Source organism: Vombatus ursinus, unplaced genomic scaffold (assembly GCF_900497805.2).
Source record: "Vombatus ursinus unplaced genomic scaffold, bare-nosed wombat genome assembly UNPS02014868.1, whole genome shotgun sequence".
Lineage (NCBI taxonomy): Eukaryota > Metazoa > Chordata > Mammalia > Diprotodontia > Vombatidae > Vombatus > Vombatus ursinus.
In genome coordinates, this window is record NW_020954646.1 from 526,812 (window position 1) to 549,634 (window position 22,823).

The 22,823-nt window shown below is 41.7% G+C and overlaps 1 long non-coding RNA gene across 1 annotated transcript; it reads right to left on the reverse strand.

The window, feature by feature from the left end:
- LOC114028044 lies at nucleotides 1-19,886 on the reverse strand. The gene is made up of 7 exons (XR_003567323.1): nucleotides 19,505-19,886; nucleotides 17,602-17,754; nucleotides 16,850-16,985; nucleotides 14,611-14,691; nucleotides 8,839-8,965; nucleotides 8,171-8,272; nucleotides 1-419 (listed from the first exon to the last, which is right to left on the reverse strand). It is a non-coding gene; the product is annotated as an uncharacterized LOC114028044 (long non-coding RNA).
- Between the last annotated feature and the right edge of the window lie 2,937 nt (nucleotides 19,887-22,823).

Sequence of the window (22,823 nt, forward strand, 5' to 3'; positions counted from 1 at the left end):
TTTTGTGCATTTGTTTTATTTACAAAGCTTCTTCCATGAGATTGGATTACAATGAATTCTGTCCAAAAAGTGTCTTAAATGCTTTCCATAGGTTTTATATTTATGTAAATGTTTCTTGGGGGAAGCTTTCCAATGTGGAAAAAAGACTGGAGTCAGACTACCATGACTCACAAATGTATTACATTCAGTGACCTTCTCCTTCTCAAATGCATTTTGGTGAGTGACTAACACTTGTTGGGAGTGTCTCTCCTGGTTGCCTTCTTGTTTCTCTAACCCAATTTCCTGTTCACTGAATTTTCTAAACTTGGAATAGAAGGGGTTATCCTTCAGTAGTCTTCCATTGGCCAATGTTTTCAGGCAAATGCCAGGCATCAGAGTGGAGTCCCTTGTTTCATACGTAATTTCCTGTCTAAGTGAATCTGAAAGAAAGAAATATGTGTTAAGTCTTTCTCTTTGCTGCATACTAAATTCTATATATTATTCCATCGAGAAGATGCCTGTTTAAAATCAGTCACTTGCCCTGAGTCATTCTGATTCCATTTTTTAAAACTCTGAGTACATGGCAAATAGCTTGCATGAGATGGAAGTGTGTATGCTCACTACTTCCATCTCTTCATAATTACATGTACCAATCAAAATACTTAGGGAAGAGCTGTAGCAGCCCTTTCATCTCCACATGGAAACATGCATCAATCAGGATTGTCTTCCCCGCATATAGAAGTTTTTTACTGCTGTCTATAAAATCAGCTCAAAGTCTGAAATCAGACTGGGCTGTACTCCAACACTGCCGCCTTGGTGTTCTACAATAAAACTCTTTTTGTCTTAATGTTACTGATTTCGCCTTATTAATTCAGGGCGAGGCCTGAACAAAGATTTTTCCTTTTAACAAGACATTCACTTGCACTAGGTAGAAGAATACTATTAAAAAAATCAGCAAAACTGATTAATAGCTAAAAAATAAAATCCCAACCCTATATGTAATATTCTTGGTGGATCCCCCCACCCGACTCTGTTGCTCATTTTTGGTCCTATGCTTTTCTGTAATTTTACAATATTCACAGTTGATTGTTTTGTGCTTATTCTGTCCATTTACATTGTTGTAATTGTGTATATTTTTATGGCTCTGATTACTTCACTCTGCATCAATTCATGTTAAGTCTTTTCCACATTTTTCCAAATAAATTTTTTTTAAAGATTTGAAAAAAAATCCATAGAATTGATCAATATATTGAAAAAACCTGACAGCTGATGAAATGCCCCACGCCCATGAACAGAATTGTCCATGAATAGTGAGGGACAGTGGGAGCTGAAAGGATCATTCCAAGGAATCCAGAAGGAAGAGCAGAGATGTTTAAAAGTATTTAAATGTCAAATGTTTAAAAATGTCTAAACGTTTTAAATGTTTTAAAAATGTTAAAAAATGGGCTGGAGAATCGATATGAAGAGCGGGGAAGAAGTGATCCACACAACATGGACAGGGTGTCCCCAAAGTCAGAGTTCTCTTTTACACTTTAAGGCTTCAAGCATTTATTGAACATCAACTTATTTACATTCAGAACTCCAGAAGTTAAGGGAGGAGGGAAGGGATTTCCCTCTGTTGTTTTTTATTGTGAATGTAAATACCAAATTAGTGAAATGGGTATACCTAGAACAGAAAAAGAGGATTCTACAGCAAATTTCAAATCTCTCTTAGGTACAGCTTGCTTTTTGTTTTAAATATGATGTAAATTCTACATGTAACTATCAAAGCCATCTTGATTGTTTGTGAGTCTTTCCAGACTTTCTTGTTTTCTTCTTAGCATTTAAAAAAATGCTTCAAATGAGTTTCTTCTTTTTAACTTTCTCTTTTGGAAACCCTATCCTGTGTCTCCCTCTCCACTTCTGCCCCCTTGCCCTGCAGTAAAAAAACAAAAAACTGCCTTCTAGCAAACATGCATAGTTAAGCAAAACAAATCCCCTCGGCATCCCCCCCAATAATGTATGGCTTAATTCTCCATCATTCCATCATCTCCCAATCAGGAGGCAGACAGCATGAAGAAATTTATAGTACATCTCATACCATGTACCAAGAGAAGCTCCAAATAAATATGCATATGACTTAAATATAAAAATCACATCTTAAGAAAATACTTCAATGAACTGATTTACATTTATAGGAATAAGAACTATTCCCCAATGGGTAAAATGAGTAGAGGAGGTAGTTCTCAAGGGAAGAAATTCAAGCTACCAATGGCCATATGAAAAAAATGCTCCCAAGCGCCGAGAGTTGTGCTCACATTCATCAGATTAGGAAAGTAGAGGGAAAAGGAAAATGACAAATGTTACAAGAGCTGTGAACTGACAAAGTCATTCTGAAAAACAATTTGGAAGTCTGCCCATGAAGTTCAAGAACTATACAGACATACCCTTGGTCCCAGTAATACCACTCGTAGGTATGTAATCGTGATTCCAGAAGACCGAGGAGGAAGCAGTCGCCCCATCTCCTGACAGAGAAGGGATGAGTGGACTCTAGATTCACAAGACACACATTTTTGGACATGGCGAATATAGGAATTTGTTGAAAGGGTTTTGGAGAAAGAAAGAGAAAAAAATAACTGAAAAAAATTTAAAAGAAAAAGGTAAAATGGACAATTTTGATGACTTACATTTTTGCACAAAAGGCACAGATGCGGTTGTGAAGTAGAAAGGAAACAGTTAATGGAAATGGAATAATATCTTCTGAAAAGCAAAGAAGCTCAGGATGCAACCCAAAATGACATCCCCGACCTTAAATATCAATGAAAAGATCTATGTTCAATAAACGAGTATCTGAAACATTCCTATTAAAAACAACAAGAAGAAAAAACCTGAAGTGAACAGATTGCGGGAATTGCAAATATCCCAAATCACAGAAATACAAGAAGGGTAAATAAATAGAACTATCATGGAAAAATAACTGATGAAGTAAATCTCTCCATTTCTGAAGACTTAAAAAACAAGAAGTAGTAAAGATACCTGTTTGGTGAAAAAAAAAAAAGACAAAAATTATGAAGAGATTTCTTTGGTAGCTAAGATGAGACAACTAATGCAGATCTGTAAGACCAAAATCCATTCCAACCCCCCACAAAAAGTGGTAAAGGGATATGAGAATATCATAGGATATCATAAATATCTATGATTTTGAAAAAAGATATCAATAATATATGACAGTCTTTTGAGAACAAGAAATTCTCAAAAGAATTACTTAAAAATGTAACGAAAGAATGTTCCAAATCACTGAGAGAAATGCAAACTGAAACAACTCTTAAGTTTCACTTTGCACCCTGCAAATTGACAAAGATCACAAAAGATGGGAACTGTCCATTCTGGAGGAGTTGCGAATTGTTGCAATCATTTTGGAAAGCCATTTGGAGATAAGCAAACTAAGTGACTAAAACATTTATAACCTTTCACCAAGACTATATTAGTGGACATAAATCCTCAAGGTCACATATAAAAAGGTCCCAAGTACAACATATTATTTATAGTGGCATTTTTTTTTGGTAACAGCAAAGAACTGGAAATAAAATAGACATCCATTGATGGAGGAATGACTCAACAAGCCTGTCAAATATGAATGTAATGGAATTATTGTGCTTATTGTGAAATGGAACTATTGTGTAATTCTAATTATTGTGCTATTGTGCTACCACAAATACGATGAATACAGAGATGAATGCAAAGACTTTTATGAAGTGGTATAAAGTGAAGTAAGGAGAACCAGGAAACCAATATATACAATGACTAAAACAACCATCTCAATGGAAGAATCACCACAAAAAAATTAAAAATGAGTTTTGTGAAATGACAAAGAATAAGGATGGGCCCAAAGGAAAGATATGAGAATATAGCCTCCTCTATTCCTTTGCAGATGTTGGGAGTTCATGGGTGTGAGGCATTTCATCAACTGTCAGGTTTTTTCAATATATTGATCGATTTTATGGATTTTTTTTTTCAAATCTTTAAAAAAATTTTATTTGGAAAAATGTGGAAAAGACTTACATGAATTGATGCAGAGTGAAGTAATCAGAGCCATGAAAATATACACACCCACAACAATGTAAAGGGACAGAATAAGCACAAAACAAGCTACTGTGATTATTGTAAAATTACAGAAAAGCATAGGCCCAAAAATGAGCAACAGAGTCGGGTGGGGGGGGATCCACCAGGAATATTACATACAGGGTTGGGATTTTATTTTTTAGATATTAATCAGTTTTGCTGTTTTTTTTTTTCTTTAAAAAAAACTTTGTTACATAGCATGGCTCTGGGAGGAGAGAGAGGGATACAGGGAAAATTTAGTTACCATGAAAAGATATCTATGAAAATTATTTTTAAAAACTGTTGGTTTTTATAAAATTATGCATACTCTTTGACCAAGCCATACCACTACTAGGTCTACATTCCAAAGAGATAAAAAACAAAAGGGAAAAGGACCTATATATACAAAAATATTTATGGCAGCTCTTTTAGTGGTGGCAAAGAATTGGAAAATGAGGAGATGTCCATCAATTGGGGAATGGCTGAACAAATTGCTGTATGATTGTGACGGTATACTACTGTGCTGTAAGAAAGGACAAGCAGGATGCTGTCAGAAAAACCTGGGCTTATATGAACTGATGCAAAGTGAAATGAGCAGAACCAGGAGACCACTGCATACAGTAATGGCAGTATTCTATGATGATCAACTATGAATGACATAGCTATTCTCAGCAATACAATGATTCAAGACAACTCTGAAGGACTTCTGATGAAAAATGCTATCCATCCCCAGAGAAAGAACTGATGGTGTCTGAGTGCAGATCGAAGCATACTTTTTCTTTACTTTCTTTTTCTTTTTAGTCTGTGTTTTCTTTCACAACATGACTAACGTGGAAATGTTCTGCATGACTGCACATGTATAACCTATATCAAATCACTTGCCTTCTCAATGAGGAGGGGAGGAGACGAAGAGAGGAAGGAAGAAAATTTGGAATTCAAAAGTTTTTTAAAATGAATGTTAAAAATTATTTTTAATGTAATTCAGGGAAAAAAATATTAAATTAAAAAAAGAAAAAAGAAAGGTCCTAACCCTCAAAAAACATTGTTAGTTTTACTGTTGGTGCTAACAGTTCTAGAACTTTGTAAATAATAATGAGAATGGGCATCCTTGCTTTATTGTGTATTGTGAAAGCTTTTAGAGTATCCCCACTGCATGTTTGCTTTAGGATTCAGAAATATACTTTTAATTCTTTTTTATTATTTATTATATGAAATAAAGATCCCACTTATGCCTATACTTTGTTAGAGATTTAGCATAAATGAGTGCTGCACTCTGTCAAAGACAGGTCTGAGGCAATGCAGTCAGACCTGAAGAAAGACAACCTGAGCTCAAATTCAGTACTTACTAGCTGTGGAACCCTGGGTCACTTAACTTTTTCCACTCAGTTTCTTCATCTGTAAAATAAGGATGAGAATAACACTTTCCCAGGGTTTTTATAAGGATGCAATGAGATATTTTCAAAGCGCTTCACAAACCTTAAAGTAATATATAAATGCTAGCTATTAATAATATTATTTGGTAGCTATTGATAATAATCAGTTTTGGATGTCTTTATTTTTAATATAATTCATTAGGCTGACTGCATCCTTAATGATAAATCATCCATGGTATAAATCCAACTTAGTCATAATGAATGATTTCTTGGATAAATTTGATGCAGGTTGTTTTACAGTATTTTGTTTCAAAATTTAGAATTGGTAGTCATTCATGATATTGGTCATTAGTTCTCTTATTTGCATAATCCTTCCCTGACTTTGGCGTGAGAATTCTATTTGTCTCATAAAAGGAGTGTGACAGAGTTCTTTCTATCTCAGCTCTTGAGAAGAATTTACATTTTCAAAGTTTGATTGAACTCTCCTGGGAATCCATCAGGACAAGGAGGTTTTTTCCCTTTGGTGGGTCCATTACAGCTATTTCTTATTCTGAGTACTATTTCCTTTTCTAAGACTAATTATGTAAGATTATATCTGGCATCCCATTAGTTTGGGTATTTTATATTACTGAAGGTAATATTTCTCATGTGTTCTCAGATTTTTTGGCATATAATTGTGCATGGTAGAGTCTGACAAATCTTTTTATTCTGGTTTTGTTGTGATTTCACTTTGGTCAATTTGTTGATTTGGTTTTTTTCTCCTCTTTTAAAAAAATCAGGTTGGCTAACGGTTTATCATTTTTGTCATTTTTTTCAGAGAACTAGCTTTTAATTTGACCATTTCTATAGTCTTTTTGGTTTGTACTTCATCAATTTCTCTTCTAATTTTCAAGATTTCAAGTTCTGTATTTCCATTCAGCTCACAAATCCTTTGCTTTTCTATTTGGTATATGTTAAAGAGACTCTGGGAACACAGCCACACCAATGGATTTTTGGCAAAGGTATAAACTGGTCCAACTAATCTGGAAAATACTTTGGAATTCCACAAGAAAACTCAGTAAACTGTTGATTCTCCTTGGATTAAGAGATCTGATTGTGGAGCCATATATCCCAATGAGCTCAATGACTCAAACAAGGTCCTCAACATAACAGAATATTCATAGCAGCACTACCACTGGTAACCACACACTGGAAATAAATAAGGTAGATATCCTTTGACTGCTGAATGTCTGAAAAAAATTGTAATATATGAAAAAAACAACAGAAGTAAAGGGGAGTGAAGGGGAGCACTGTATATTAAGAAGGTATATTCGTGTATATTCATACCTCTGTCTGAGTTATCTTCTACAAAATGATTAATACAGAAATGTTTTATATGATTGCATCTGTATAACTTATAGCAGATTACTTACTATCTGAGGAAGGGGGAGGGGAGGGAGGTAAGAATCTGGAACTCAAAATTTTAAAAAGAATGTTAAAAATTGTTTTTTCCTCATGTAACTGAGAAAAAATAAAAATTTTTTAAAAAGAGAAGGGGGGGGGGTATAGGCACATTTGCTGGTTTTTTTCTAAAATTAGCCATTTGGATGAAAGACCACCATGAAGAATTCAGTTGCATACAGAGGTAAGCATCCAGTAGACAGTGCTTGGCCTTGTCTTTTCCTGGCTGCATCAGTTCATTTGGACTCATGGATCTGCCACCATCACTTAACAGACATGGCGGCATTGGTGAGCACACCCTGTGCAGATCAGGAGACTTCTGTGAGACCATGAAGGGATGGTTCTGTGTACACAGCCACCTCCAGTGGTTTGGGAGGAAGCATGCTGCTGGCCTGTGGCTCTTCACATGGTTTCCTTTCATTATTTCTCCTTCTCTGGTAAGACCCAAATACCATCCTTGACCGAATGCTACCATCTGCATATTGATGACAAACGTCACATAGTAATTTTCAAACATTGATTCTTTGATTCTTTGCATTCCAGTATGAAATGCTCCGACGGGCACAGGTATCCCTGGCCATTCCCTGCCAGTTGTGACTTCGTATGGACCAGCACAGGTTACCGTGTTCCTCTTTTGTTCATCAGCAGCTGCTCCCTCCACCTGCAGCTGGAGGGCTATCCTTGCCTACTACATAGCTTGGTAACTCTGACACTCTTCCAGCCCCATGCTCGCTTGGAGACACACTTGCCCCACGTGGGGAACTCGGTCTAATTCTGTGTACAAACACCTTAACTTCCCTCCATCTTTTTCAAATGAGAGAAAGGTACATGGCAAACCTTAAAGGGCTGCATAAATGCTCCTCAGTCTTAAACAGGTCAGAAGCCTGGCACAGAGGCACCCAGCATGCATTAGTGATGGGTGATGTCAATTAGAAGCTGATTACGGCTTGACTTTCTATCCCTAAAAAGGGGATACAAGGAAAGAGGGGAGATTCTATTTAGGACTGGATTCTCCCTCCCCAGGAAACTGATTGGGGCCTGGAAACAGTGGGGTGCTTGGAGGAAAGTAACCACACCCTCCTGGGGTTTGTGAAAGAGGAGAGGAAATCTGGGCACAGAGAGTTAGATACACACCTGACCTTCTGAACATTTCCATGAGGGAGATACAGAAATCAGTAAAGTGATTTGCTCAGCTACAGCCCCAGCTTCTCCCAATGCCTCAGGGTTTCAAGGTGAACTTGCTCTCTGATATCAGAGGTGCAGCCACCCGAGCGACTAGCTGCTTGCCGCTCACTCACCTGGGCAGGTGTTTCTTGGCACTTCTGCCATGGGCCTACGTAGTGCTTTTCCTCTCTCCAACTGAGAGATCACATTGGGTTTGGCAACTGGAAACCCTGCTCCTGGGGGTGGAAAGGGGAAACACTTAGACTCAGTCCCAGGCAGCCACCTTGGGATGCAGGCCCAGACACATCGTCTTCCTTCAAGGAAAAGAAGATACGGAACCAGGTTGAGAAGATGGCAGGAAGAACGTTTAAGGGACAGCCTGTGTTTTATCCTGTCCCAGTGTGAGAGCAGGTTCCCCACCGGACTCGGGCATTTAAAGGAAATCAGGTCTTGTCATGTGTTTAGCTATCTGTGCTGAGAATTTATCAAGAATCTTTGACTTGAGAAAAAGGGGGAGGGAGGTTGCAGCCCCAAGGCCAGCATGAAAAAACTCCACAGGATTTCCCCTTGTACAAAGCAAAGAGCTTTCAGTTGGGTTCAGGGAACTGAAATATCTAATCCACGGGCGGTAATGGATTGTGGGTCCTCTCTCCTCCCCTTCCCCTCCCTCAGAGGTATTCTTGAACATTCCTATAAACTAAGTAAAAAATGCAGACGCTCTTTAGATCCCCAGATGGTACGATGGGAGGCTGCAAAGACATCCCAGTCGTCAGAGGGGGAGTCACAGGGCGGCCGTCCTTACCCACAGACACCAGGTTCTCATAGTTCTCCAGCATCACGTCTCTGTACAGGTCCCTCTAGGCCAGGCTCAGGTGCCTCCACTCCTCCCAGGTGAAGTCCACAGACCCATCCCTGAATGTCACCGGGTGCTGAAACATCAAACACAGCTCCGATCAACGCTTGGGCCCGGGCAGCTATCTCAGAATGCAGGCCTAGACACATCATCTTCCACCAGGGAAAAGAACCTGGACCATCTCTCCCAATATCCACTGGAGGCCCAGGGGTTGTCTGACAGGAGTTCCCAAACACTATGGGTTTTGCCTCCTTCTAGACTATTGACTTCCGGCAGAGAAGGCTGTGGGAGAAGGAACAAGAGAGGAGAGAAGGACATGAACAAAAAGGAAATTATGAAGGTGAATTTAGAGGTAAGGATTTGAGAGTTCAAGGAGAAAGAAAAGAAGAAGGTAACAGAAGAGATAGGGAAAGAATGAAAAACAGAGTAAACACAAATGATAAATGAGATGGTTAGTAAAACTAGAGGTTCATTTGAAAATCAAGTAAACACGCATTTATTAAGTGCCCGCTATGTGCTCAGCACTGTGGAACTCTGGGTCTTTGATCTCAAGGAGCTTAATCTAAACATGCGAAAGAACTGTGAAATACATATGTGTGTATATATATACATATATATGTATTATATACACACACATATACACACATACATATATGTGTGTATATATAAATATATGTATGTATATATTGAAAATGCTTTATGGTATTATTTGGGAAACTTATTATACCGTTTAAACCTAACTTTTTGTAACTAAGAGAGTGTTTGAACTCTGTATGTCGCTCTGACCTCATTAACTCTCCAGGAATGCCAGAGATGGCTAAAAGGAGTTCTGGGTTCCACAGGTACTGGACGCACCCAAAATATTTATGTCTGGGGTCCTCTCACCCAGGTCTTATTTTAGGCATACTCAAGCTTGTGTTTTGGGTTCCCTTTGCATTTTGGTTTCACCCAGATTTTACTGAATGTTTCTATTTACTGATAGCCATCTGAATCTACCTTGCTTTGAAGTTTCTCTCTCTGCAAAGCTGCTTAAGTGCACACTCACAGTTTGTCTGTGGAGACCCTTGTCTAAATCTCATACATGACAGAAACCTCCCGCAGTCTAGATGAGAGATGACCCACTCTCTTTCTGGGTCACTCTCCTCTACCAAATGACCTGATAACTTCCTAAAACTATTTCAGATTTTTTTTTCAGGTGAGGCAATTGGGGGTTAAGTGACTTGCCCAGGGTAACACAGTTAGTAAGTATCAACTGTCTGGTCTGAGACTGGATTTGAACTCAGGTCCTCCTGAATCCAGAGCCAGCGCTCTATCCACTGCACCACCTAACTGCCCCCACTATTTCAGATTTTAGGGTTCATTCTTGTAACTAACACAGAGTAAGCTGGAGGTAACCAGAGAAAAGGGGAATAATATTTATTAAGCACCTACTATGTGCCAAGCATTTTGCGAGGTTTTGTACAGATATTATCTCAGTTGAAAAGAAAGAAAATATAGCGGGGCTATCAAATTGCATTAATCTCAGAGAAAGAGAAGAGTAGTGGGGAAAAGGAAATGGAAGTCCACATCACTTTGCACAGTGAGAGCCAAGTAGTTATTTTTCATCCTAATGAAAATATTGAGGTCTGTTGTCTTTCCGTCAAAGAAATCATAACGTCCTAAGACTTGTATGAGGGGATGACAGCTCTCCATTTTTGCACCAAAGATATTCCTTCCTACCAGAAGGAACCTACCCATGACTGCAGAAGATGGCAAAGTCACTAGAAAGAACCTGAGGAGACAGGTGCTGTTTCCTCACTCCTGCCCATTGAGAGCAAAGGAGAGAGAAGACAAAAATTAGTTTGGAAAGTGTCCAGCTGATGAAGTAGATGGTGTCTGAAGATGAGACCTAGATTTCTGGATGATGGCTTCCAACATTGAAGATGCCAGACTCCCGGCCAGAGACGCATCTCTACAAAGGCATACAAACCCAAGGGAGCCCTAACTTAGAAAGGATGAGAGAGAGGAGGAACAGCAGCACTGAAGACATCCAGAACCCTTCAGGAGATCAAATCCAGGGAAGGAGGCAAGAGGAAAACCCACGGCCTCTGCAGTCCACAAGCTAGTGCCCTAGTGCAGTCCTCCCAGAAAGAGTCAAGATGGACTTCACGAGCATCGCTGGGACCTGAAGGGCAGAAATCTCTCAGAGTCGCTGGGAGGGTTTACCTTACTCAAAGGACACAGAACGGAGGCAGATCACTGCATATTAGAACATTCCGACAATGTGGAAACAAAAGATGTGAATAAAAATGCAAAAAGAAAGTAAACTCATGTGAGGAAATTCAAGAAACAAAGGGAGGAAGCATTGGGTGAAGACTCAACAAAAGGAAATCCCGTCTTGGATCTGATTCTTACTAACAGGTTCTGGAACTGGCTGTTAAGGTGGAAACGGTGGGAACATGGCGGGGCTGGGGGGGGGATGGTGAGCAGCAGGGTGGAAATAATCACTCCCTCCCGGAGTCTTGGATAGAAGAGAGGAAAGCTAATCAGTCTGTTATTCCCCATTGACTGGAGGGGAAAGCAGACTTCAAAGCATTCACAGAAAGGCTAAGCAGGATCCCCAGGTCTAAAATTCTGAAGGGGAAATCAGCCAATTGGAGACCAGGAAGTCAGGAATGAAACTCTGAAGCTACTAGAGGAAGCGATCCCAATGAGGAAGAAGTCAGCCATACTTCTAAAGCACTTACCATGATGTGCCAGGCAATGCTGAGGACCCCAAACGGCCATGCTTCACTATCCTGACCTTTCCACTGCCCCAGACTTCCCCCATCCCACCCCAGTTTTCAAACCCCCTTACATGAGCTGACTTCGTCAAGGGCGGAGACTTTGTTTTTCCTGGTATTTATAACCCCAGCACTTAGCACGGTACTTGGCACATAGTAAGCACTGAAAAATGTTTGATGGCTTGAGAAAGACTAGCAGAAATGGTACGGAGAAAGAGACGTTGATGGGAAAGGAATTCATAAACCAACTGAAACTAAAGAAAGGCACGTACAGAGCGGGGCACGGGATGAAGGATGAATATAATAAGAGTGTGGCAAGACACTGCAGAACAATGTTAGCCATGCTAATGAACTGGGGCTGGTGCCAGAAGCAAGGGACCACTCGAGGGGTCTGGTCCAAGAGGAAGTGTGACCTGCTGCTAAGGATCCAGAACAATGACAAGTCCATCTGTTCTTCTACAGGGAGAATAACCTTGGCACTAGTGATACAGGAGAACTAATGGGCAAGAGATGCCCAAGACAAGCAGAGAGACACTAAGAGCAGCCAGTTGCCCCCGAGGATGAATTCCATCCTTGGGCACTGATGGGACGGCTGAGCCCCGTCACAGATCTTTCAAAGACTGAGAAAAGTTGAGGCCAAGCGTGGGTGAGTGGGTGGGGTGCAGGGGGAGATAAAATGCTGCCTCCAAAAAGGAAAATAAAAGAGGTATTTTTTTAAAAAGGGAGAAGACTTTAAGTCATTAATAATAAGACAAACACAAATCAAAACAACGCTGAGGGTTCCCATCACACCCTGCAAATTGGCAAGCACAACAAGAAATGCTGGAGGGTTGTGGGAAGAGAGGCTCACTAATACATTGTTGGTGGAACTGTGAAGTGGTACAACCATTGTGGAAAGCAATTTGGAATGATGCAAATAAAGTGAGTAAAATGTCCAAACCCTTTGAACCCAAGCTATCCCGACTGAGCTGATGGCCCAAGGAAGCCACTGATATACAATCCAAAATATTTTTAGTAGCACTTTCTGAGATGGCAAAGAACTGGAAACAAAATAGATGCCTAGAGATCGAGGGATGGCCAAACAAATTGTGGTACATGAATGTCACGGAATACTACTCTTCCGTAAGAAATGGCTCCTGTTGATGGGTTTCGGCCCAAGTCAAGATCTTCAACCCTTGCCCCAAAGGGAATCTGGCTCTGCAGACCCCAGCTCCTTATTTCCCTTTGAAAACTTTAGCCTTACCTTTGATCTTATTCAGATGCACCTTCCTCCCTAGCCCTAAAAAGAATCTGGCTCGGTTTGTCTATGAAGAACACCCTTAAACTTTTAGATTCCTTATAGACTCCCCTTATCTCCCTTCCAAAGCCTTAGCCCGGCCTTTTGATCTTATTCAGATGCACCTTTGCCCCTAGCCCTAAAAAGAATGTGGCTCCCGTTTATCTAGGAACACCCTTAAACTTTTAGGTTCCTTTTCTACTCCCCTTCTCTCCCTTTGAAAGCCCTGGCCCACCTTTGGATCTTATTCATATGCCCTTCAAACTTCCTCCTTCCAGCTCCCTTCATTATCTATTCCCATTGTTTATTCAATCTCTCAGACCTTCCAAACGGAATTCTCACCTAGACCCTTTTCCCAACCACCCGCCCCCTTCCTCTGGCCACCCAAAGTTACCCAAAGTGAGTGTATAAAAGATCCACCCTGGCCCCTATTCAGATGCTGAGAATTTCTCACACCCACTCGTCCCTATGGGTGTTACTAATGTTCGGGTTCTTTGGGAGTCTGGCCTATATGTTTTATCTCTAATAAACTTTTTCTCTGGCTGGAAGAAGATTTGAGTTGAATTCTTTCAGGCAGGGCTTGGCGCCACGATCTTGGGGTGCCTCTGTGCACCTCAGAGCACCCCAAAACCTCTAGACCTTTTCACTATGATGAATACAGAGAAGTGTGGGAAGATTGACATGAACTGAGGTGGAGTAAAATCAGCAGAGCCAAGGAGACAACATACAAAATCATTATGACAATGTAAACCGAACAAACAACTGCACACACACACACACACACAAATTAAAAGTGAATATAACAAAATTACAAAGATAAGCATGACTTAAATGAGGAGAGATGAGGAGACAGGAGGGCCGCAGGTGTTACACATGGCACGTTTTTAGATTTCTTCAACATAGTGATCAGGTGGGCTGATTTGATCCTCGTCTTTTCTTTTTCATTTTTTGGTCCTTAAAAAATATGTATTATACGGGATGCCTCTGTGTGAGGATAGGGGAGAGGGTTCCTGGGGAAAACTATGATGATGTAAAAAGCAAGAGACATCAAGAAAGAAAAATTAAGGAGGAAGAATTATAGGAATAGAGGAGCAAAATGTTCCAGTTTGCTCCCTCTATTCCCCTACCCCCCCCAAAAGGAATAAAAACAGTCCGCAAGCCATGCGTTAATTAGCTTGACTTCAATCCAGGAGGCTTTTCTAATGGATCATTCCCGAGAGGGCTAGTGAATACATACAAAGGGAAGCAGTGATTACAAAGAGCACTTCAAGACCTCACTTTGTATTAGCCTCAGTATCATAGAGACAATTTCACTTTATTGGTCAAATTCATACCTACCAATCACCTCCCAAAGTGAGTCTTATGAAAATCACACTTGTGCCACAGCCAGAACACTGGATTTCAGAACCAAGATTCAAAACCAGTTTGACAGGCTAGAGCCCTGGGCGGAATCTAAGATGATGAAATAGTGCTAAATGTAAAGTATTACGCATGGGTTCAAAAAGTCAGCTTTGCAGGCACAAGATGGCGTCACGAGTCTGAGAGTTCATGGACTGTACATCCCATCGATCAGAATAGCCAAAATACGCTAAGGGAGAATCTCTGAGACCTAGACCTGTAGATAGGATATGGATAAGAGAAGGGAAATGAGCTGGTGCTGCACCTGAGGACAACTTAACTCACCTGGAGGCTGGCTGGGAGCAGCCTGGAAGTCATTCCTTCATCGAGCCCCGGTCTGGGAAAAGGCAGTCTTGAGAAGCTGGGCTGCGGGAGGCAAAACAAGGCACAGTCCTCATCAGCACCCTAGACTCCCCCATCCCCCCACCCTTCTACCATGTCAGATGCACACAAGAAGTCACACTCCTGCACGGCCTTGGCCGCCATAAGTTCTTTAAGGAACTGTAAGACTGGGTTCTGCCTTGGTGGGCTGCCGCCTTTCACTGCTCCTGGTATCCCACAGTGGCATCCTTGGCTTCCAGATCACATGCTCCACAGCATCTTTCCCAACCTCCTTTCACCACCCAGGAGCCCAAATTCCCACTGCAACATGCCCTGAGCACATAGTTTGCTTCTACTCCACTGAAAACTGGGCTGCTGCCATAGGCTCCCTTTGAACTCAACCACCTTCCTTCCCTTTACCATAACATGTCTCCTCCCCATTGGACTTGAGGAAGCGCTAGCCTTCCCTCCTATCTGGGCAAATGCCAACACCACCTGTTCAACTGATTGCATCTACTCAAGCCTGTTCCAGGATTGTTAGTCTACCAATGAGCTGTTTGGTTAGGTATATTTTTAAAATGTTCCAATGCCTAGAATCCCAAAGTACTCATTAGTGGGTCTGTTTGTTTAAAGGGAAGGTTTTCTCTTAAGGATGAATGTAAGCTCCTGGAGGGCAGGCATTATTTTCCTTTTGTCTTTGTGTTGCCAGTACTTAACACAGTGCCGGGGCCAGAGTATGAGCTAAATAAATGCTTACTGATTGGCTGGTTGAAGGTTCTAGGAGAATATTCAAAGAATGTGCTCTTGGTCACGTGCTACTCAACATTTTTACCATTTTATGTTGAGGTATGTGTAGCAAGAATGCACTTTAAATACTCAGCTGGTGTACATTGAGGGAGGTATAGCAAACACACCAGAAAGATCCTAAAAGATTTCAACAAACAATGGGTTAAATTCTATGAGGTCAAATTTAGTGAGGATAATTAGAAAAGCCTATACTTGAGTTCAAAAAATGAGCTTCACATGGCTCATTGGGGAAGCATGAATATACAACAGTTCCTGTGAGAAACTCCTAGGGATTCTTGTGGATCAGTACATGGTCAAAATGCATCAACAGAGTAATATGGCAGCCAGAACAGTTCATGCTATCAGAGGCTTCACTGAGAGAGGCTAAGACCGGTATAAACAGGCCCAAGGGGACCAGTGGCCAGATGGCCAAATGAGCTCAGAATGAAAACAATTACATAAGGAGGGGGGAGGAATAGGGAGCAAAGAAAAGGGAAATTGTAAGAGTAGTTGAACATCTTGCTCCCTCCCCCCAAAACCAGCCTTCCCTCAGGGATGTTTTCCTCTCTCCTCTAATGGACAGAGTCCACTTTTCCAACCCAATCAGTCAATCAATCAGCATTTATTAAGTGCCCACCTGGGACTAGGTACTGATCTACATGCTGGAGATATGAAGAGAGACAAACAATCCCTACCTGAGGGACATTAAATTCTACTGGGAGAAGCAATGTGTACAGAAACAAGGACTGAACCCAGGCAAAAGAAAGGAGGTTCTGGAGGAAGGACATTACCATCAGGATCAGGACTCCAGGAGAAGGGGGTGATGAAAAGAGCCCCGAGGGAAAGAAGGAGTCATAAGAGTCAAAGGTAAGAGATAGGGCATCTAGGCTGGGGGGGACACCAAGGCAAAGGCAAGGAGAAGGCAGACAAAAGTCTCCTGTGTGAGGACCAGCAAGGCGGCCTGCTGAGCTGGACCCCAAACTACAGGCAGGGGAGTCATGGACAAAGAGGCTGGGACAGTAGGAAGGGGCCTTGGCCTGAGGTCCATGGTTTCCACAGTCACCTCCTTTCTGTGAGGACAGGAGAGTGAGGGGTTGCTCCAGGACCATTTCCATCTAGCTCAGGGAAGGTCTGCCCACCTCCCAGATGTGTTCTCCATCACCTTCACCACCATACCAGGAGCCTCAGTGGGGAAGCATACCTCTGGTGCCACGGCCTAAGCCAGTGCAGACTAGACCAAAGCATGCTGGTTACAAAGAGAGGCCAGAGATAGCAGGACGCATGGAAACCCTAACAGAGGGTGCAGTCAGCCCCAGACCAAGCTTGGCCCAGGTGGTGATGGAAGACTTCAGTTATCCAGAGACGGCGCTGAGCTATCTCTCCTGAAAGCAGGGTGACTAATAACTTTCTGACTCACCTTAGTGATCATTTCAGTCTTCAAAGTAGAAGCAACACGGGGAGATTCTGTTCTGAATCCAATGATTACTAACAAGAAGAAACTGCTTGCTAGGCTAGAGATGATGCAAACATTGGGTGACCATCCTCTCCTAGGGCTTTTAATGAAAGATAAGAAAGTCAGGCAGAGCTTGAGATGCACTACCCCACCCTCCTTCCAATTAGGGAAAAGTAGATTCAAAGGGCTCAGAGGAGGGTCAGGTAGGATCTAATAGACTAAAATTCTACAGGGGAAGCTTATCCAGGAGGGCATGGGAAACTGCTAAGAAAGAAATTCTGGGGACACAAAGGGAAGCAATTCCAATGCTGAGGGGAAATGGGAGCAATTCTGAAGAAACGGATGGAGGAGGACAAAGAATATACTGACCGTCTTTTAAGGACACAGAGCGTCTGGTTTTTTGCAGCTACAAAAAGCTAGAACAACATTCTGGTGCATCGACCAGTTTAAGGCTCCACTATCAACGTATCTGTATGTCCCAAGTTCCATAACTCTTCCACTACTACCTCTTCAGGATATATGCTTAGCAGTGGGATTTCCACATCTAAAGGGACAGGACTTTGAATCACTTAGCATAATTCTGACTTGCTTTACAAAATGGTCGGACTAATAATCCACAGTCCCAACATACTGTTGGACTCACCCAACAGTACATTAGTATACCTATTTTTTAATTGAAAAATTTTTCAATGAAAAAAATCTACTTTCTTTCTTACCTCTTTCCATCCATGAGGGCAGGGGGGGACGACGAATGAAACTCTCATAACAAATTCCCACATTGATTGTTTCTAAAAAACATGTGTATCATGCAGCATCTTGACTCCATAACTTCTTTGTCAAGAGGAAGGCAGTAGGTTTCATCATCAGTCCTGTGGTATCATGGTTGGTCAATGAATAATCTGAGTTCTTAAGTCTTTCTGAGTTATTTTTTAAATAACATTATTGCATAAATTTTCCTCATGGTTCTGCTGCTGTCACTCTGCATCAGTTCATAAAAGTTTTCGGAATTTTCTGATTTCCCTTTCCTCATTCATAAGATTCCATTACATTCACATACAATAATTTGTCCAGCCAATCCCCAATAGGCAAGTACTCCCTCAGTTTCCAGTTCTTTGCCACAACAAAAAGTTGCCATCAATATTTGCTCATATGAGGAATGTTTTGTACTTATAGTCACATACATTTAAAACATAAAACAATATATAATTAGGTAGCTAAGTGAATCAAAAGACAAGAGTGCAGGAGTTGAGAATCAAGAAAACGTGAGTTCAAATTATGATTCATAAACTTATTAGTTGCATGATCCTGGGCAAGACACATAATCTCTCCATGCCTTCATTTTCTCATCTGTAAAATGGGGTGATAAAGCACCAACCTCATAGGGTTGTGGTAAAATTGAATGACTTGACATATGTAAACTGCTGCATATATGCTATTGTCATTCACATAGCTTCTGTATCTTGGTAAACCAGATGTCCAAGTATTTCATACATTCTCTACTTATTTTGGACTTTCTTTTTCTCTTCCTGTTGCATTTTGTTCAAAATAAACAGAATGGCGATGATTCATGTTGATTTATATCTACCAACTTCACTTGAAATTGTTCCAATAAATTTTGATTCTGCAGATCTGTTAACATAATCCATTTGTAATCTAATTGTTATATGTTCCTGTATTTTCCCAGGCTCTGGAACATTCATTTTCCCCCCCATCTTTGTATCTACTTGGTTTCCAGCTCTTTGCTACTATAAATAGTGTGGCTAAGTCAAAAAGCACAGACATTTGAGTCACTCTTAGCAGAATTCCAAATTGCTTTCCCAGAAAGGATGAGCCCATTTCCAGCTCCACCATCACCGCATGTGTCTCCAGAATGCTACATCTCCTCCACTGCCACCTGTGGTCTCTGCCAATTTGCTAGGTTTGAATTGAAACCTCTGGATGGTGTTGATTTGCATTTCTCTTATTATCAGAGGCCTGAAAAAAGTCTTTTCATAGTTGTTACTAGCTTGCTCTTCTTTTAAGTATTGTTAACTGATTTCCTTTGATCACTTAATTACTGAGGAATGGCTGCTTAGTTGCCTATTTTGGAAATAATACCCTTACCCGGGATATTTAGTGAAGACTCCCTTTTTAGTTGCATTAATTTGTTCCAGCAGAATCTTCTCATTTTCAAGTAATCGAAAGTGTCTATTACTGTCTTTTTAATCCTTCCCATCTCTACTGGATTAAGAAGTGATCCCCTATCAATGGGCATCTACTGTATTTCCACCTCTTTCCACCCACAAAAAGTGCTGCAATAAGACATTTTGGTGTATTTAGAGTCATTCTTTTTGCCTATATATCAGAGGCTGGCTAAACAAATTACGGTACATTAATATAATGGAATATCATCAGTATGCCATGATTCTTCCCTAATTCCAGGTGCTGCAGACACCCAGGGAAAATGCAGGGCACAGGGAAATGGAGTATCTTGTTCTAGGGATGGCAAGACCAGAGTTCACTAGACCACAGAGCTCATGGGGGGCGTAACGTGTACCATCTATACCACACCATCCATATGTGGAACTATCAGTTACAGTAAATGGAGAAGTTTTGAATGCTATGGGTAAGTTCACTTACCTTGGCAGTGTACTTTCCAGAGATGTACACAATGATAACGAGGTTGATACACACACATCGCCAGAGCCAGCTCAGTGTTGGGGAGGCTCCGAAGGAAAGTGTGGGAGAGAAGAGGTATGAGACTGACTGCTGGTCTGAAGGTCTACAGAGCCGTTGTGCTGACCTCATTGTTTTATGCCTGTGAAACCCGGACAGTATACGAAGCTCCATGCCAGGAAACTGAATGGCTTCCTTTTGAACTGTCTCGGGAAGATTCTGAAGATCACCTGGCAGGATGAGATACCAGACACTGAGGTCCTTTCTTGAGCCGAACTGCCAAGCACTCAAACTCTACTGAACAGAGTGCAACACTGATAGGCTGGCCACGTTGTCTGAATGTAAAACGTTTGCACACCACAAAGACTATTTCATGGAGATCTTACACAGGGCAAGCGGTCACATGGTGGTCAGAAGAAACGATACAAGGACACTCTCAAGGTCTCTCTTAAGAACTTTGGAACTGATTGTGTGACGTGGGAGACACTGGCACAGGACCGCACAGCATGGCGTGCCCTCATCAGAGAAGGCGCTGTGCTCTATGAACAAAGCAGAATTGCAGTAGCTCAAGAGAAATGCGAGATATGCAGATTGGGAGAATCCACCCCAATTGTTCACAGGGACTATTTGTGCCTGACCTGTGGTAGAGCCTTCCAAGCTCGTATTGATTTGGTCAGCCACAGCTAGCCACGCTGTAACTTGACTCCGGCATAGTGACGTCATTTTGGCCCTCTTCAAGAACAAAGGACAACCACCACCACCAGGTGTAAGACTGGAAAGGCAGGAGGGGGCTTGGTCATTAAGATCCTTGAAGGATTTTGCATTTGATCCTGCAGGTGACAGGAAGCCACTGGAGTTTACTGAATAAAACCTGTGCTGCAGGAAAATCACGTTGACCCCTGAGCGGAGGATGGACTGGAATGGGGAGGGACTTCAGGCAGGCAGACCTACCAGCAGGCTGTTACAATAGTCCAGGCATGAGGCGATGAGGCCTGAACCTAGGGGAAGCTGGCACCATCAGAGAAGGGAACATATTGGATAGATGGTGCAAGGGTAAATTCAACAGGCCTTGGCAATGGATTGGATGTGGAGGGCGAGAGATGGGGAGGAGTCCAGGAGGACTTCTCGGTTGTGAGCCTGGGAGCCTGGGAGGATGGTGATACCCTCCACAGAAACAGGGAAGATGGGGGAGGGCAGGGCTGGGAGAAAAGATAACAAACTTAGTTTTGGAGGTGGTGAGTTTAAGATATCTGTTGGACATTCATTTGAGACGTCTTAAAGTAAGATGTATGCAATGCAAGACTGGAAGTCTGGAGAGGGGTTAGGTCTGGGCAACTGATCTGAGAATGATCTGTACAGAGATGACAATTGAATCGATGGCAGCAGACGAGATCACCCCATAACCAGGGGAAAAGGGAACATTTATTGGGAGTGGTTCTAGTGTTTCTCTGTTTCATCTCATGTGAGCTTTTGGTATGAGACAGACACTCTTTATCTTATTTAGAAGTAGAGACGTGAGAATGCTGGCATGCGGGGTGTGTAATATCATAAAGCCTACTGGCAAAATAAGAGAAAAAAGCAAAACTGTAGCAGTTCTTTGGTGATTACAATAAGAAACCCTGGGTGACTAAAGCGCTTTTCAAAGACTGGTTTTCAGGTTATTTTAGCCCAGCAGGTGAAAAACATTGCAAGAACAATTAATAATGAATTCAACACATTATCGATTTAGATGATGTCCTAGTTTGTTCGTGGCACGAGAACACAAAAAGTATTTTTCTGACCACCGAACAAAACATCTTTATTTCAGCCCATGGACCAAAGAACCATTGCAAGAGTTAAGGCCTACTAACAAGAAAGCCTTTTCTACAGGTAATGATGTAACATCCTTACTGGATTGTTGGAAAAACGGTGAACACCAAAGGTACAACTGAAAACATTCAAAAGGGTTGGCCACAACTAACTGCGAGCCCAGTGTGAGCGTGCGGGAGCGCATTCTGCCTGATGGGCCGTCATTGGAAGGTGTTCCCTCTCCAAAGCAGATTCTAGAAGTACCAACGACACTGAAGGAGAACTTGGTTTGGATGAATGAGAAAACGAGGTTACCCAGGGCCTTTTCAACTCACACTTGGGAGAAGTGATCACCGCCATCTTCTTCATTAAGATCATGCAGTGTATGAAGAAGGGACTGTCTAAGACATAGCTAGTGTGCAGATAAGGAAGGCTTTCATCCTCAAGTACTGCACGAGACCTTCCTCGCCGTGGAAGCCAGGAAGCCGAAGGGAAGGGGCGCTAATAAACAAATAAAAACTTATTTTTAAAAATTTCCATTGTACATTTCCGTTGAGCTGGATTCAATGACCATATTTTACGCATATGTAGTGTGAATCTGAATAATGCCACTACTTCACGGGATTCCTGATTTGCACTAATGGCGACACAGCTGCGGTATTCCTGTATCTCTTAAAGACTCCCAAAGGAAGAGGCACCCACCACGTCTAGACAGCCGCAGTTCAATTCTGTTTAGAAAGTTCCAATTAGGGAGCTTTTTCTGAGAGGAAGTTTAATTTGACCTGTCAAGCCACACACTGGAATTCCTTCTGTCCTCTAGGGCCAAACAGAAAAATCCAACTCTTCTTCCTCATGACTTCCCTTCATATCTTGAAGACAGTTTTCTATTCTGTTTCCCAAGTCTTCTCTTCCTGAGACAAAACATGCCTAGTTCCTTCAACTCAGCCTCCTACGACAAGGACTCCAGGCCCTTCTCTATCCTGGCTGTCTCCCTGGGACCTTCTCCAACCTATCTTAAATCACGGTGCTTGGGATGAACAGAATGATGATGTCCTAAATGAGTTCTGAGGAGGGCAGAGGACAATGGGACCCTCACTGACAGCGACGTGGTAATTGTATCTGCCCATTCGTTCAGGATCTCAGGTTGAATTTCAGCAGGACATAGTGACTTTAATTCATCAGTGTCAGCTAGGCAGTCTCTTTCGACCTCTCTACCTATCTAAAATGTTATTCATTTTTGTCCTTTCATTTCCAGTGAAAGAGCTGTTCTCTCCTTTGCAGAGAAACAAGAAACGATATAAGACGTTATCAGTTCTGCCTTCTCTCTGTAGCCATTTATCACCTCTCCATCTACTCTAAGCAATGGTCTTATACACACCAGGCTGGCCTCAGGCTCTGCTGTGGGAAACCGTCAGGTTCAGTACTGAAAAGACAAATTCCAGGAGGAGAAAGGGACCTCTATGGACTCTAGGAACTAACACAGCATGTCAAGAAC